The sequence below is a fragment of the Halichoerus grypus genome, chromosome 9 (genome assembly GCF_964656455.1).
Source record: "Halichoerus grypus chromosome 9, mHalGry1.hap1.1, whole genome shotgun sequence".
Classification (NCBI taxonomy): domain Eukaryota; kingdom Metazoa; phylum Chordata; class Mammalia; order Carnivora; family Phocidae; genus Halichoerus; species Halichoerus grypus.
This window is the reverse complement of record NC_135720.1, coordinates 54892158-54906400: the sequence shown is the minus strand read 5'-3', so window position 1 is coordinate 54906400 and position 14243 is coordinate 54892158. Positions and strand designations below refer to the sequence as shown.

Below are 14243 nucleotides of genomic sequence, written 5' to 3'. Positions count from 1 at the left end.
AATCTTTTAAAAAAAAAAGATTTTATTTATTTGAGTGAGAGTGCGTGAGCACAAGTGGGGGTGAGGAGGGGCAGAGGGAGAGGGAGAAGCAGACTCCCCACTGAGCGGGGAGCCTGACATAGGACTCGATCACAGGACCCCAAGATCATGACCTGAGCTGAAGGCAGATGCTTAACTGACTGAGCCACCCAGGCGCCCCTTGTTGAGTTTTTAGTTTCAATTACTTACTTTTTCTATTTCTAGGCATTTTATTTATTTATTTATTTTCTTTTTTTAAATCTGCTTGGTGATGTCTTAAGAGTCTTTGCTCCTGACCATATTTCCATATCCTTATTATTTAAATTAATGGTTCTCAACCAGCATGGTACCATCACAAAGAAGGTGTTTGGAAATTGGAGGGGGAGATTTTGGTCATTTCCCCTACAAATGATGATCAGTGATAGGAAAGGATAGTTACTGTTGTGTAGGAATGCTAGATAATTTGGTGAGTTTGGATAAAATATACATCCATATAACAAATACAATCATCAAAACAGAATATTTTTATCATTCCAGGAAGTACCCTGTGCCTCTTTCCAACCAGTCTCTGCTTCCTATATGTAACTACTCTTGATTTCTGTCCCCATAGATTTCCTGAACTTAACATAAATGGAATTAATCATGCAGTATACACTTTTACATCTAGTTCATTTTTTTTTAAAGATTTTATTTATTTATTTGATAGAGAGAGGGAACACAAGGAGGGGGAGTAGGAGAGGGAGAAGCAGGCTTCCCGTGGAGCAGGGAGCCCGATGCGGGGCTCGATCCCAGGACCCTGGGATCATGACCGGAGCCGAAGGCAGACACTGAATGACTGAGCCACCCAGGCGCCCCGCATCTAGTTTATTTTACTAAACATTTGATTATGAGATTAATGTTGTTGTGTGTATTATTAGGTCATTTTAATTTTAGTTAGAGTGTAGTTTTTAATATGAATCTACCACAATTTATATATCCATTTACCTATTGATAGACATTTCATCAGTAGTGTGTTGTTATCATAAATAAAGGGGCCATAAACATTCTTATAAAAGTCTTTTTGTAGACATGTATTTTTATTTCTCTTAAGGAATTACATAAAAGTGGAATCGCTGAATTATAGAGTAGCTTTCCATACTTTATAAGAAACCACCAGTTTTTCCACACCAGCAATGTTTAAGAGTTCAAGTTGTTCCATATCCTCCTCAGTATTTAAAATTTCAGTGTTTTAGTTTTAGGCTTCTTACTGATTGTATAGTGAGTGCTATTATTACCTTTTGGTTTTAATTTTCATTCCCATAATGATGAGTGAGCATCTTTTCAGGTACTTTAAGCCATTTGTATTTCTCTTTTGCTTGTTTTTTAAATTGAGTAGCCATTTTATTACTGAATTATGAGAATTCTTTAGAATACTAGATACAATTTCCTTGACAGATAATGTACTGAGAATATTTTCTCTGTTTTATCTTTTTCCTCTTCATACCAGTCTTTTGATGAGCAAAAGCTTTTTAATTTTAGTAGAGTCTAATTTATCAATTTTTTAATGGTTGGTGATTGCTGTATTCTCTCTAAGCAATGTTTGCCTACCTCAAGGTTATGAAGGCATTCTCTCATATTGTTTTTAAAAGTTCTGTAGTTTTACTTATGTTTAGGCTGTTACTCAAGTTAATTTATTTTGATATGTGGTCTTAAAGAGGATGAGGTTCATTTTCTCCCCATAAGTTTATCTAATTTTTCCAATGCCTTTTTGATGAAGATTTTCTTTGTTTCATTGATTTACCTTGGCATCAGTTGGCCACATAAGGTGACATGTTTATGGGTTCTGTTCTCTTCTCTTATATTTAACCAACTTTTCTCTCCTAACACCAATACCACACTGTCTTTTTTTTATTTCCCTACCCTGTCCTATTTATTGTATCTCAGCTGGGGGTGATAGTGCATTGTAGGGGATATTTGGCAATGTCTGGAGGAGACATCTTTGGTTGTTAGGACAACTGAGGAGTGGTGATGCTACTGGCATCTAGTGAGCAGGGGCTAGAGATGTTGCTAAAAATCTTATAATGCTCATGGCAGCCTCCATAAGAATTATCCTTCCTAAAACGTTACAGTGCCGAAATTGAAAAACCCTACTGTACCTTTACATTAAGTCTTGAAATCATGTAATATCAGTCCAACTTTGTTTATCTTTTTCAAAATTGCTTTGGATATTCAAGGTGCTTTGCATTTTTATAGATTACAAATGAACTTGTCAACTAGAAATTTGATTGGGATTGCATTTAATCTATAGAATAACGGTGAGAATTTACATGTCAAGAATGTTGAGTCTTGGGGCACCTGGGTGGTTCAGTCGTTAAGCGTCTGCCTTCCGCTCAGGTCGTGATCCCAGGGTCTTGGGATTGAGTCCCACATCGGGCTCCCTGCTCAGCGGGAAGCCTGCTTCTCCCTCTCCCACTCCCCCTGCTTGTGTTCCCTCTCTTGCTGTCTCTCTCTCTGTCAAATAAATAAAATCTTTAAAAAGAAGAAAAGAATGTTGAGCCTTCAGATTCATTAACCTAATACATAACCATTTATTTAGGTTTTCTTTTCTTTCTCTCAGTAATGTTTTGTCATTTTTAGTGTAAAAAGTCTTTCATATCTTTTTAAAATTTATTCTTGAGTATTTTATGCTATTGTATATAATCTTTTAAAATTCTTTTTTCTATTTGTTGCTAGTGTATAAAATACAATTGATCTCTTGACTACTATATTTAGCTATTAAATCTATTATCTTTTGTAGATACTTTATGATTCTACATGTTAACAATTATGTCTGCAAATGATTTTCCTTTTCCTTTTCCATCTTTATGCCTTTTCTTTCTTTCCTTTATTTATTTTTTTGGCCTACAGCACTGGCTAGGGACCTCAGTAACATATTTAGAAATGGTGAGAGTGGATATCCTTGCCTTCACAGTCTTTAGGGGAAAATATTGAGTATTCACTATTAATTTTGATGATAGTCCTTTGTTAGGTTAAGGAAGTTTTCTTCTGAGAGTTTTTAATCATGAATGAATGTGCATTTGTCATGCTCTTCCCTGTAGGTACTGAAATGACCAGATGTTTTTATCTCCTTTATTCTGTTAATATGATGAATTTCTAAAATATTTTGTTTTCCTGGAAGTATGTCTTATTTATTTCTAAATGTAATTACATTGTGATCAGAAAATGTATTTTATAGGATTTCAATATTTGAAATTCATGGAGACTTCTTTTCTGTCCAAAGCTGTTATTCTATTCTGGACAATGTTCCATGTGCACATGAAAACAATACATATTCTGCATATATTGAGTGCATTGTTCTGTGATGTCTTTTAGTAATAGTGTTGCTGAAATTGTCTATATTTTTACTGATGTGTGTGTCTACTTGTTTTATCAATTACTGAGAAAGAGATGTTAAAATCCAGCTGTAATTGTGGGTTTCTCTCTTTTTTTGGGGGGGGGGTTCTGACAGTATTTGCTTCTTGTTTTGAAACTCTGTTGGTAGCATATTAGTTGCATTCACAGTGGGATGATTATGCTTCCTGATGGATTGACCCTCTGCGTTTACAAAATTTCCCACTTCTTCTATAATATATCTCATCTTGAAGTATCTTTTGTCTGATACTAATATAGCCACACCAGCTTTTTTGGGATTACTGTGTGCATGGAGTACTTTATGTTTCCTTTTTTTTTTTTTTTTTTTTTAATTTTTTTTATTGTTATGTTAATTCCCATACATTACATCATTAGTTTTAGATTTAGTGTTCCATGATTCATTGTTTGTGCATAACACCCAGTGCTCCATGCAGAACGTGCCCTCCTCAATACCCATCACCAGGCTAACCCATCCTCCCAACCCCCTCCCCTCTAGAACCCTCAGTTTGTTTTTCAGAGTCCATCGTCTCTCATAGTTCTTCTCCCCCTCCGATTTCCCCCCCTTCATTCTTCCCCTCCTGCTACATTCTTTTTATGTTTCCTTTTAATTCCAATGTATCTATGACTCTATATTTAGTGTGTCTCCTATAGTCAGGATATTGTTAGATCTTTTTAAAAAAGATTTTATTTTTATTTATTTATTTGAGAGAAAGAGGGAGAGAGTGAGCATGAGCGAGGTGAGAGGCAGAGGGAGAAACAGACTTCCCCGCTGAGCAGAGAGGCATGTGGGGCTGCATCCCAGGACTCTGGGATCATGACCTGAGCTGAAGGCAGACGCTTAATGACTGAGCCACCCAGGCACCCCAGATCTTTTTTTTAAAATCAAACCTGACAATTTCTACTTTTTAATTTGAGAATTGAGTCTGTTTGTATTTAATTATTGACATACTTAGATACAAGCCTACCAGTTTGCTATTTGTTTTCTATTTTTCTCGTTTTTCCCTTCCATTCTTCATTTTGTGCCTTCTTCTTGGTTAATGATGTTTCATGTGCTATAAAATGTGTTAAGAACCTTAGAAAAGTATAATTTCATTCACCCCATGTCATCTTTTGTGCTATTGCATCATATACTTACTTCAACATTAACTTATATATCCCACAATTTAGCGTTGTTACTTTTGTTTTAATATTTATCTTAAAAGTACTTAAGAGTGGAGAATAGATAACTTTTTATGTTTAGGTACATATCACCCATTTCTAGTTCTCTTTACTTCTTTTCGTAGATGGAAGTTTCCATATGGTAGCATTTGCCTTGAGGCTGAAGAAATTTTTTTTATAGCATTTCTTCTTGTGGAAGTTGGCTGGCTGCAGATTCTCTCCAGTCTTTATGCCCTCCCCCATTTCTGGAAGGCAGCTGCGCTCACCACTGTACTACCAGTGCACCATCTGACCCACATTTTTGGCGCATATTTTTGATAGGTTCGGAATTTTCAAATGAAAGAGTTTTTTTTTTTGCTTTTACTACTTCGAAGATGTTGTCCATTTATCGCCTGGCCTCTGTTATTTCTGAGAAGACACTAAATGTCATTAATTTCTTTATTCCATGGTGTATTTTTTTTTACCCCATGGTAGGTCTCTTCTCTTTCTGAGACTCTAATTGCATTTATAACACACCATTTCATATCACCCCCACAGGTCGCAGAGGCTCTGTTCATATTTTTTTTTTAAAGATTTTATTTATTTATTTAACAGAGAGAGAGACAGCGAGAGAGGGAACACAAGCAGGGGGAGTGGGAGAGGGAGAAGCAGGCTTTCCGCAGAGCAGGGAGCCTGATGCGGGACTCGATCCCAGGACCTGGAGATCATGACCCGAGCTGAAGGCAGATGCTCAACCATCTGAGCCACCTAGGTGCCCCAAGGCTCTGTATTTTATACATTTGTATTAGATATATCATTTTTAGGTAATGTTTAGATATCTTTGAACTTATTTTCTTAACCAAGATCCCATGATCATGGGATCATGACCTGAGCCAAAGGCAGACGCTTAACGACTGAGCCACCCAGGCCCCCCTCTGTTCATATTTTTTAGTGCTTTATTTTCTCTGTAATCCATTTGTATTATTTCTTTTGTAATCTGTCTTTAAATTTACAGATTTTTCTGCAGTTTCTATGATGCTGTTATCTAATCAGTGAATTTTTCATTTTAGATATGGCTTTCTATTCTAGAATTTCCAGTCCTTTTTCTGATTGTATATTGGTGTACTCACACTAATTTTTATTCTAGTATTTCTCTGTACCTCTTCTTTTTTTTATTTTCCTGTACTTGTATGGAATGGCTTCACTTAAATCCAAATTTATTTACTATAGACAATTATTCTGTCTTCTAGCATGGTTTGGTTTGTGCATATTTTATTAAATATGTATTCTTTTACTATAAATTATTTTTCTTCTATATATTATAGTTAAGGAATATATATTATATATAGTATGCATGATGTGTGTATATAGATTATATTATTTTACATTTCTTTCAGGATAGGACTAAGGGCATTAAAAATACTTACTATAAAAGGTAGACATTGGCCTGATAATGTTAAGAACCATTGCTTTAAACATATCAAAACTTACTTATTTTACAGTTTGAATCTGATCAACCCAATGTCTGAAGTCTTTGGGTCTGAATCTGCTGTTTGTAGTTCATGGTGCCCTATTTTCCTTTGTCTTTTATGGTTTTTTTAACCAGTCATATTTCTTGGACTTTTATCTATAAGAATTCTTTCACTCCTGCCTTGAAAGGTGCATTTTTTCCAGAGACTTTTTGTGTTTGCTTCCTCATGTGCCTGGAGGCACTGAACCAACTAGGAACAATTTTATAATGAATTCTCAGTGTATGCCATATGCCCACTTGAGCTGCAATACCATACACAGTCTGGGTTATAGTTATCAGTTCTCAGGGGACATTTGTTTTCTCTTCCTCCCAACATCGTGTTGGGGGGTAGAAAAGTTTCCATGCCATCCCCTTCTTCTGGGCAAGCTTATTTTCATTTATCTTTACACTGTGAGTGCAATTTGGGGGGGTTCCAGCTTTGTGGGACAGGATCTCCAATAAGACTCCCAACTTCCGGACAGGACCTGGACTTTGTTTCCTGACCCCCCTGCTCCCTCTGACCCCCCCTTACAAGGTCGAAGCTTAAGGTTGGCAGTGTTCTCTGGTGCCTCCAGGGTGAGAGTCTGTTTCAGTGCTCCACTTACTGCCCTAGTTTCCTGCTTTCACTTCATTTTTTACTTCTAAGCATTCCTTATTTTCTTGCCTGGTCAGTAATGCATTTCAAAAGATGTTTTAAAAATATTTTATCTAGTATTTTTAGTCGTTTTCAATGATATGGTCAGAATATTTTTATATGCTACTTTGAAAGGTATATAATTCTTTGGTTTTTTTTGTATGATTGATTTTTAAAAATTTTTTGTTTTTGCTAGTGTACTTAAAACTATTTGTCATTTTTCTTTCTTTATCTGTGAATTTCCTGTTTGTGTCTTTTGAATGTCTTTCTGTTGGACTCTGGTGATTTTTAAAAGAATATGTAATGTACAGCTTTGGAAAGGGCTTTCTGAGGAAGTGAATCCCCTCAGAAGACCTATTTTTCCTAAGATATGCATGTTGGACTTTGAGGAAGTTAATACTGGCACTGCAGTTCAATTATAGTTCCTTAATTCTTTTGTATTCACTGTATCTTCTACCTGAGGCTTCTTCCTACCTCCAGCTTGCTAAATCCATCAACCTATTTTAAATTTTTATTTATTTATTTATTTTTTAAAGGTTTTATTTATTTATTTGAGTGAGAGGGAGAAGCAGACTCCCTGCTGGGCAGAGAGCCCGATGTTGGACTCGATCCCAGGACTCTGGGATCATGACCTGAGCCAAAGGCAGACGCTTAACCGACTGAGCCACCCAGGCGCCCTCCATCAACCTATTTTAATACTTCATCTTATTTGATCACTGTCAGCCACTTTCTCCAATATAAAACTCCTTTTTTAACTAGGGAAATGTCTCTTTTCTTGCCTTCCTACTGTTTCTCTGACTTTTCCTTCTTAGATGCCTAACTGGTTCTAACACTTGAACATTATTAAGTAGAAGATTTCTGAGAACTTTGTCGGCAGTCCTCTTCTCACTCTTCACACTTGGCTGGTTGACCGTCATTCCATGGCTTTAAGACTGTCTGTCCTTTCAGTGGTATTTCCCAAATCTGTGACTTCAAGTTTCAGACTGGTGTCTCCAGAGGTGTGCATCAGCAGATAGTTAACTTTTGCCATTACTGCTTCTTTGAAAACTCCGTAATTAGTGACTACTCAAACTTAGTCAAAAAGTCAAGAGGACTTGTCAAAAGATGACTAGATAAAGGGAAATTGACCTGACTTTGGTGGTTTTTGCCCAGGAGATGTGGCTTCTGCCATAGGGTTACATGACAGCTCAGTGAGTACCTGTTACTCCGTAATATTGACTAGAGTCCATGACCGTAATATTCAGTACAAAAAGTATGTTAGGTGGGAATTCATACTTTTATATCTTTTTTACATTAGTCACTTAATACCGCTCTCACTTTAATGATCCTGCCCTTTTGGTACTAAATACTCTCCTTTTCACCCTCAGGTTCCAACAGCTTACAATAGTTTTCCTCTTCACTTTTTTATTCTTCTGTTATACTATTTTTAAAAAGTAATGACTGATTTTATAAATTTTTCTTTGTTTCATTTACATTAACCGAGGTAACGCTAATATGGTCATCACTGGTTGGTGATTGAGTGGGCCAAATGGGCTGATAGATGTACCTGAAATATCAGTTAGCATGATTGATCTTTGGCATGGTGTAAGGACAGGAGAGGGGGGATCTATCCCCAAATGGACAAGAAGTTGAGGAAACTGGTCATAGGTTTAAGAGTTGACCTAAGAGTAAGCTTTATGTTTCCATTTTGCTTTTAAAGGACAAAAGACAGTGAAGATTTTAATAATATCTTTTCCTTTTCTTTGAGCCAACCAAGTAACTTAACAATAAATACTATGAATGCAATGATGAATGATGGAATTTATAGGAAAATCAACCAATATTGGAAGAGATATGGAAACTAGGGGTCAAAATGGCCTCGAAGAGATGAGTTGAGTTTGAGATTACAGGAAGACATCAAAGTGGGAATAATTTGTGAGTGATCAGCATAAAGAAAATAATTTGTTAAGGGAAATGGATCAATTTTTTGAAGGAGAGATGATAGACAAGCAAGTGTAGATCTTGGTAAATCCAGAAAGGTACTAAGCATAAGATAGGAAAATAATGTCAAAAAGATAGGGAAAAACCCAATAAAATAAAGTATCCTGAAAGCCAGATAAAAGAAGAGTTTATAAAAATAGGAATAGTGAGGGGCGCCTGGGTGGCTCAGTCGTTTAGCGTCTGCCTTCGGCTCGGGTCATGATCCAAGGGTCCTGGGATCGAGCCCCGCTTCAGGCTCCGTGCTCTGCGGGAAGCCTGCTTCTCCCTCTTCCACTCCCCCTGCTTGTGTTCCCTCTCTCGCTGTGTCTCTCTCTGTCAAATAAATAAAATCTTAAAAAAAAAAGAAATAGGAATAGTGAGCAAATTCTCCATACATAAAACTGTATGATACACAGATTAACATCTTTATAATTTTATCTACAAAGTCTTCTGATACAGTTTATTAAAACAAAGTTATTCTGAGATTTGATTTTTAGGGACTCCAAAATATAAATCAGAAAAATAGTGAACATTTTAACAGTGACCTCCATACTAAATGTGTTGCATCTGCAACAAAGTAAATGAATTTACTAGTATTTCATCAAAATGCAAGAGTAGGAGATGGTAAAGAAAATTATAGTGAAATAAGGAATGTTAAATGCAAATTAATTACAGAGCATATATAAATATGCTGAATATCAAGCGAAAAATACTTTAAGCTTTTCCTGTTACTTATTTTTGGTCTTCCCCCCGCCTCCCTTAATTCATGAGAACTTTAGCTCTTCTACTGTTAATTATTTTATTATGAGTGGGGTGAAAGTGCTTTGGGAATATAATATCCAAGATTAGGGAAAGAGATTCTATTTATGTAGAATTTTGTAGTTTGCAAAGCATCTTAAAATATTAATCTCATTTAAGACCAGAAGCAACCACATGAAGTAAGTGGGAATTATTATCATCTCTAAAAAAGGATTCCTGGATGATGAAACTTATTTACAGGAGAGGAAACTCAGAGAGATTAAGTGATTTATCATGGATCATTGGATTGGTAGGCTAAAATCTTGGGCTCTCCATTACTAGGTTTGTGGTCATGAGCAATGTATGTATCAGGTTCGAAACTCAATTTTTTCAACTATAAGATGAAAGTTTTTAAAATAGTAAATTATAAAATATATTTAATATTCTGCTCAGTAATCTTGGTTTCCATTTTATTTTCCAAGCTACCCAACTTGCTTTCCTAAACATATCCTCTAGTTTTCCCATGCCATATATTCTGGCATATTTTTCTTCCATCTATATAAACCTCATTCATTTTTTTAAAGATTTATTTGTTTATTTTATTTTATTTTTTTATTTTTTTAAAGATTTTATTTATTTATTTGACAGAGAGAGACACAGTGAGAGAGGGAACACAAGCAGGGGGAGTGGGAGAAGGAGAAGCAGGCTTCCCGCTGAGCAGGGAGCCTGATGTGGGACTCGATCCCAGGACCCTGGGATCATGACCTGAGCCAAAGGCAGACGCCCAATGACTGAGCCACCCAGGCACCCCTTATTTGTTTGTTTTAGAGAGTGAGAGAAAGAGTGAGTGCGGGGTAGGGAGGGGCAGAGGGAGAGGAAGAAAGAGAATCTCAATCAGACTCCCCGCTGAGTGCGGAGCCCAACACAGGGCTCCATCCTCACAACCCTGAGATCATGACCTGAGCTGAAATCAAGAGTCAGAAGCCCAACTGACTGACCACCCAGGCACCCCAAACCTCACAGATTTTTGATGAATTTTACCTAGCTTGTTGTAGCCAGGCCAACTCCTTTACAAAATCATTCCTGTTCACAATGACTGTGATTATGTCTTCTCTTGAAAAGGTGCAACACTTTCTTTTACACCATTTATCAAATTCTGTATGTTATTAACTAGCAGTACACCAGGAAGAATAGTCATTACCATTTACCATCTGAATCCAAGGCACCCTTTTTAAAACACATTTTGAAAGTCATTTTACAAATAATTTACAGATATAAAAATAAAGGGATGTTGTGAAAAATAGCTATATTGGAAATTAGTAAGAATTTAAATGTAACCAAGAAAACTTTATTTCATATTTTTCTGGTGTGAAGATACATGTGTCCAAAATGGGCAATATCCTTTAAATGCAAGTAATCACTCATGGATGGCCTGGAACATACTCATCTTATAAATACTGATCCAGATTTCAAATATATTTCTAAGAGATTACAGCTTTTTATTTCCTCTGGTTCTTATACTTTTATCCACAAAATGCAGTGCTTTGAAAAGTTTCATGGCTCATAGTTTTGTTGAATATAGGATGGTCGATTTCTTCAGTCTGTAATAGCAAAATACCTTCATAATATTGATTAGAATGATCAATTCAATTAACTTTTTTCATTTCTATGCTATTTATCTCCTTTCAGTAGTACCTTTAGCATCTGCCCACTTCTGAACCATAGCAAGTAAATTTCCTAGAACAAACTTCACAAAAGGTGAAAGAATACATGTCTTTTTTGCAAAAATTTCTGGTCAAAAAAATATTGCATTATGACATCCTCCTCCCTGTAGAATGAATAACTGGATAACAAATTTCATTGTTGTCCATAGAAACATGTTCACTCATATATTTTTCAATTTGAGAAAATATATTTAGGATATTATCTTGTATAATGACTCATAATCTGAGATTTAGTTTATACGGTTAGTTTTACCATCATCATTAGTCTGGAGTACTGCTGTCTATTCTTTTTGTATTTGTGTTCTTACTTGTCTAACAATTGCAAAACATCTTCTGTCAATTTTCTTCTCTTTGCCATTATGGACAGGAAATGAAAAATTCTGAATTCTCAGTGGTGTTTAATGAAAGGTTAAAAAGAAAAAGACTACAAAAATTCTGTCTCCTGAGTTTGGGCAATGCAATAAGAAAGCTGAAGGATGATGAAATAGTGATGATTTATTTCACTATTTTATCACCCTTCTGGATGATTACATTATTAAAAAACTTTTTTTCAGTGAAAACCTTATGTTCAACATGGTTATTTCCCAGTTATCAGAAAATTATTTAATTATATAATTAATAGAATATTATGGAGGCAGTGTAGAATCAGTTAAACTGATTAAGTTCTTTGCCAACAATTTTGGACTCCAGGATTGCATGAGGCAGTTGAGTGATGATTTAGATAATCTTGATTCCAAATGAACATATAGTGTTACTGATATTAGGGTTATGAAAGTAGAAAAGATTGAGCTGTTGAGTATAGGTATTGGAGATCCTCTCTCCCTTTTTTTTCATCATCTGAGTTCCTTCTGGTCTCAGTTGCCTCTCCTCTCAGCTTGGACTGCTCATTTCAATAATGCTTTTATGAGTGAACTAAGTCCCCCTCACACTCCTGTCTTTTCCCAACATCCACCTTGCCCACGGCAACTCTAGATAAATTTGGGTCTCTTCTGCCTCCCATTGCCCTGCCCACTACTGGGCTGGTGAATGTTTCTTGGAGAAAGTTATAAAACCAGGCTGAGTTCCTCATTACAAGGGTAGAGTGATACCAAGATCATAGTTGGGAGAGAATCGAGAGAATTCAATCCTAGCACCGTCTTACAAGCGAGATGGAAAGTATGTATTAGAGCTAAAAAGTAGAGCCAAAGATATATTCTTTCTTCTCCCACCCCAGCTTTATTGTAGTCTAATTGACAGATAAAATTGTAAAATATTTATGGTGTACTGTGATGACATGATATATGTGTACATTGTGAAATGATTCCACCTATCTAGTTAACTAACACATTTGTCACTTCACATATTTATCTTTCTTTTTTGGCGGCGGCAAGAAGATTTAAGTTCTACTCTCTTAGGAAATTTCAATTATACAATACAGTGTTCTCAACTACAGTCACCATGTTATACATGAGATCCTCAGAACCTTATTCATCTTATAGGTAAAAATTTGTATACTTTTACCAACCTCTCCCCGCTTCTCCCTCCCCCCAAGCCCATCAACCACTTTTCTATTCTCTGTTTCTATGACTTTGACTTTTTTTTAGATTCTATATATGTAAGATGATACAGTATTTGTCTTTCTGCGTCTGACTTATTTCATTCAGCATAATGCCTTAAGATCCATCTATGTAGTCACAAATGGCAGGATTTCCATTTTTATGGCTGAATAATATTTCATTATGTGTATGTATACCACATTTTCTTTACCATTCATTCATCAGTGGACTTTTAGGTCATTCCTGTGTCTTGGCTATTGTGAATAATGCTTCAGGGAACATGGGGGTGCAGATATCTCTTTGAGATAGTGATTTCATTTCAGTTGGATATATGCCCAGAAGTGGAATTGCTTTATCATATGGTATTTCTATTTTTAATTTTTTGAGAAGCCTCCATACTGTTTTACACAGTGGCTCTACCATTTACAATCCCACCGGCAGTGCACAAGGATTTACTTTTTTCCACATCCTTGCTGATACTTGCTATCCCTTGTCTTTTTGATACAGCCATTCTAACAGGTATGTGGTGATATCTCACTGTGGTTTTGATTTGCATTTCCCTGATAATTAGCAATGTTGAGCACTTTTTCAGGTACCTGTTGGCCATTTACATGTCTTCTTTGGAAAAATTTAAATTTTTGTATTATTTTAAGGTCCTTTTTAGTGAAGTTGGAAGTAATTCCCAGGATTATGAAAGAGCAAAATGTTTCAAGGTATAGGAAAAATAAGATCACTGAGAATAAACACAGAAACTAATACTGGGCTCAATAATCCTGGGGATTAAAGTTAGTTCTGCATTTATTTTATCTCTATTCTAGATTCTACTTAAAGAGCAAGATCCTAATGATGTCATAATGACATAGTGGCTTCTATGGTTGGGTATTTACTGTATGAGAATTAAAGGATAATTTTCAAAAACGGTAACATCTTGACTCTGATACAGATACAAAATGAGCAAGTATTAAAGATTTTATTTAATTAAATTAAATGAGGAAAACAGGCAGCTCTAATAACCTGTTCAAAGGACGATCCAAAGAACAGACACAGTTGTAGATCAGGAATATTGTAATTAATATCCAATGGTTGCAAAACATGCTTCTTTCAGGGTGGTAAAGGGAAGTCAGTTGAACCTGACAGGACAGAATTTGCCTCTGTATGGGCAAGAATAACTTTGCATTGCTATCAGTTATTGGCAATTTAAAGAGCTGTAAAATTACTCTCCTAAATCAGAATCAGGTAATCCATAAGCGTGAGCTTGAGATCTAGACAAATGCAGTTTTCCACTGAAGCAGAGCTTTTTCCCTATACATGTGCTGTATTCAATTAAGTTATAAAATTAAACCTTCTAAAGAGAACTTCACATTCAGTGTGATAAATAAATAGCATTTTGCCATTTGCAGTTATATTTTTAAATTTTTACTTTTCTGAAGTATGTACATTTTTAAAGTAAAAAGACCAAGTATTATGCAAACAAATTTACCTCCTTTCACTACATCTGCCATACTTTTCAAGATTTTTTTGTTAGAAAAACATCAAAAAATTATTCAGTGGCTTTGTTTCTTTTGCTCACTAAAGGAATTAACCAAATTCTTCATATA

At 35.6% G+C, this 14243-nt stretch overlaps 1 protein-coding gene and 1 pseudogene across 2 annotated transcripts in view; one reads left to right on the top strand and one right to left on the bottom strand.

Moving 5' to 3' along the window:
- The window catches only part of LOC118555836 (programmed cell death protein 5 pseudogene), a 33574-nt pseudogene extending 28623 nt beyond the window's left edge, over positions 1-4951 (bottom strand).
- LIN28B (lin-28 RNA binding posttranscriptional regulator B) overlaps positions 1-14243 on the top strand; it is a 128190-nt gene that overhangs the window by 101246 nt on the left and 12701 nt on the right. The gene's annotated exons all lie outside the window — the stretch shown is intronic.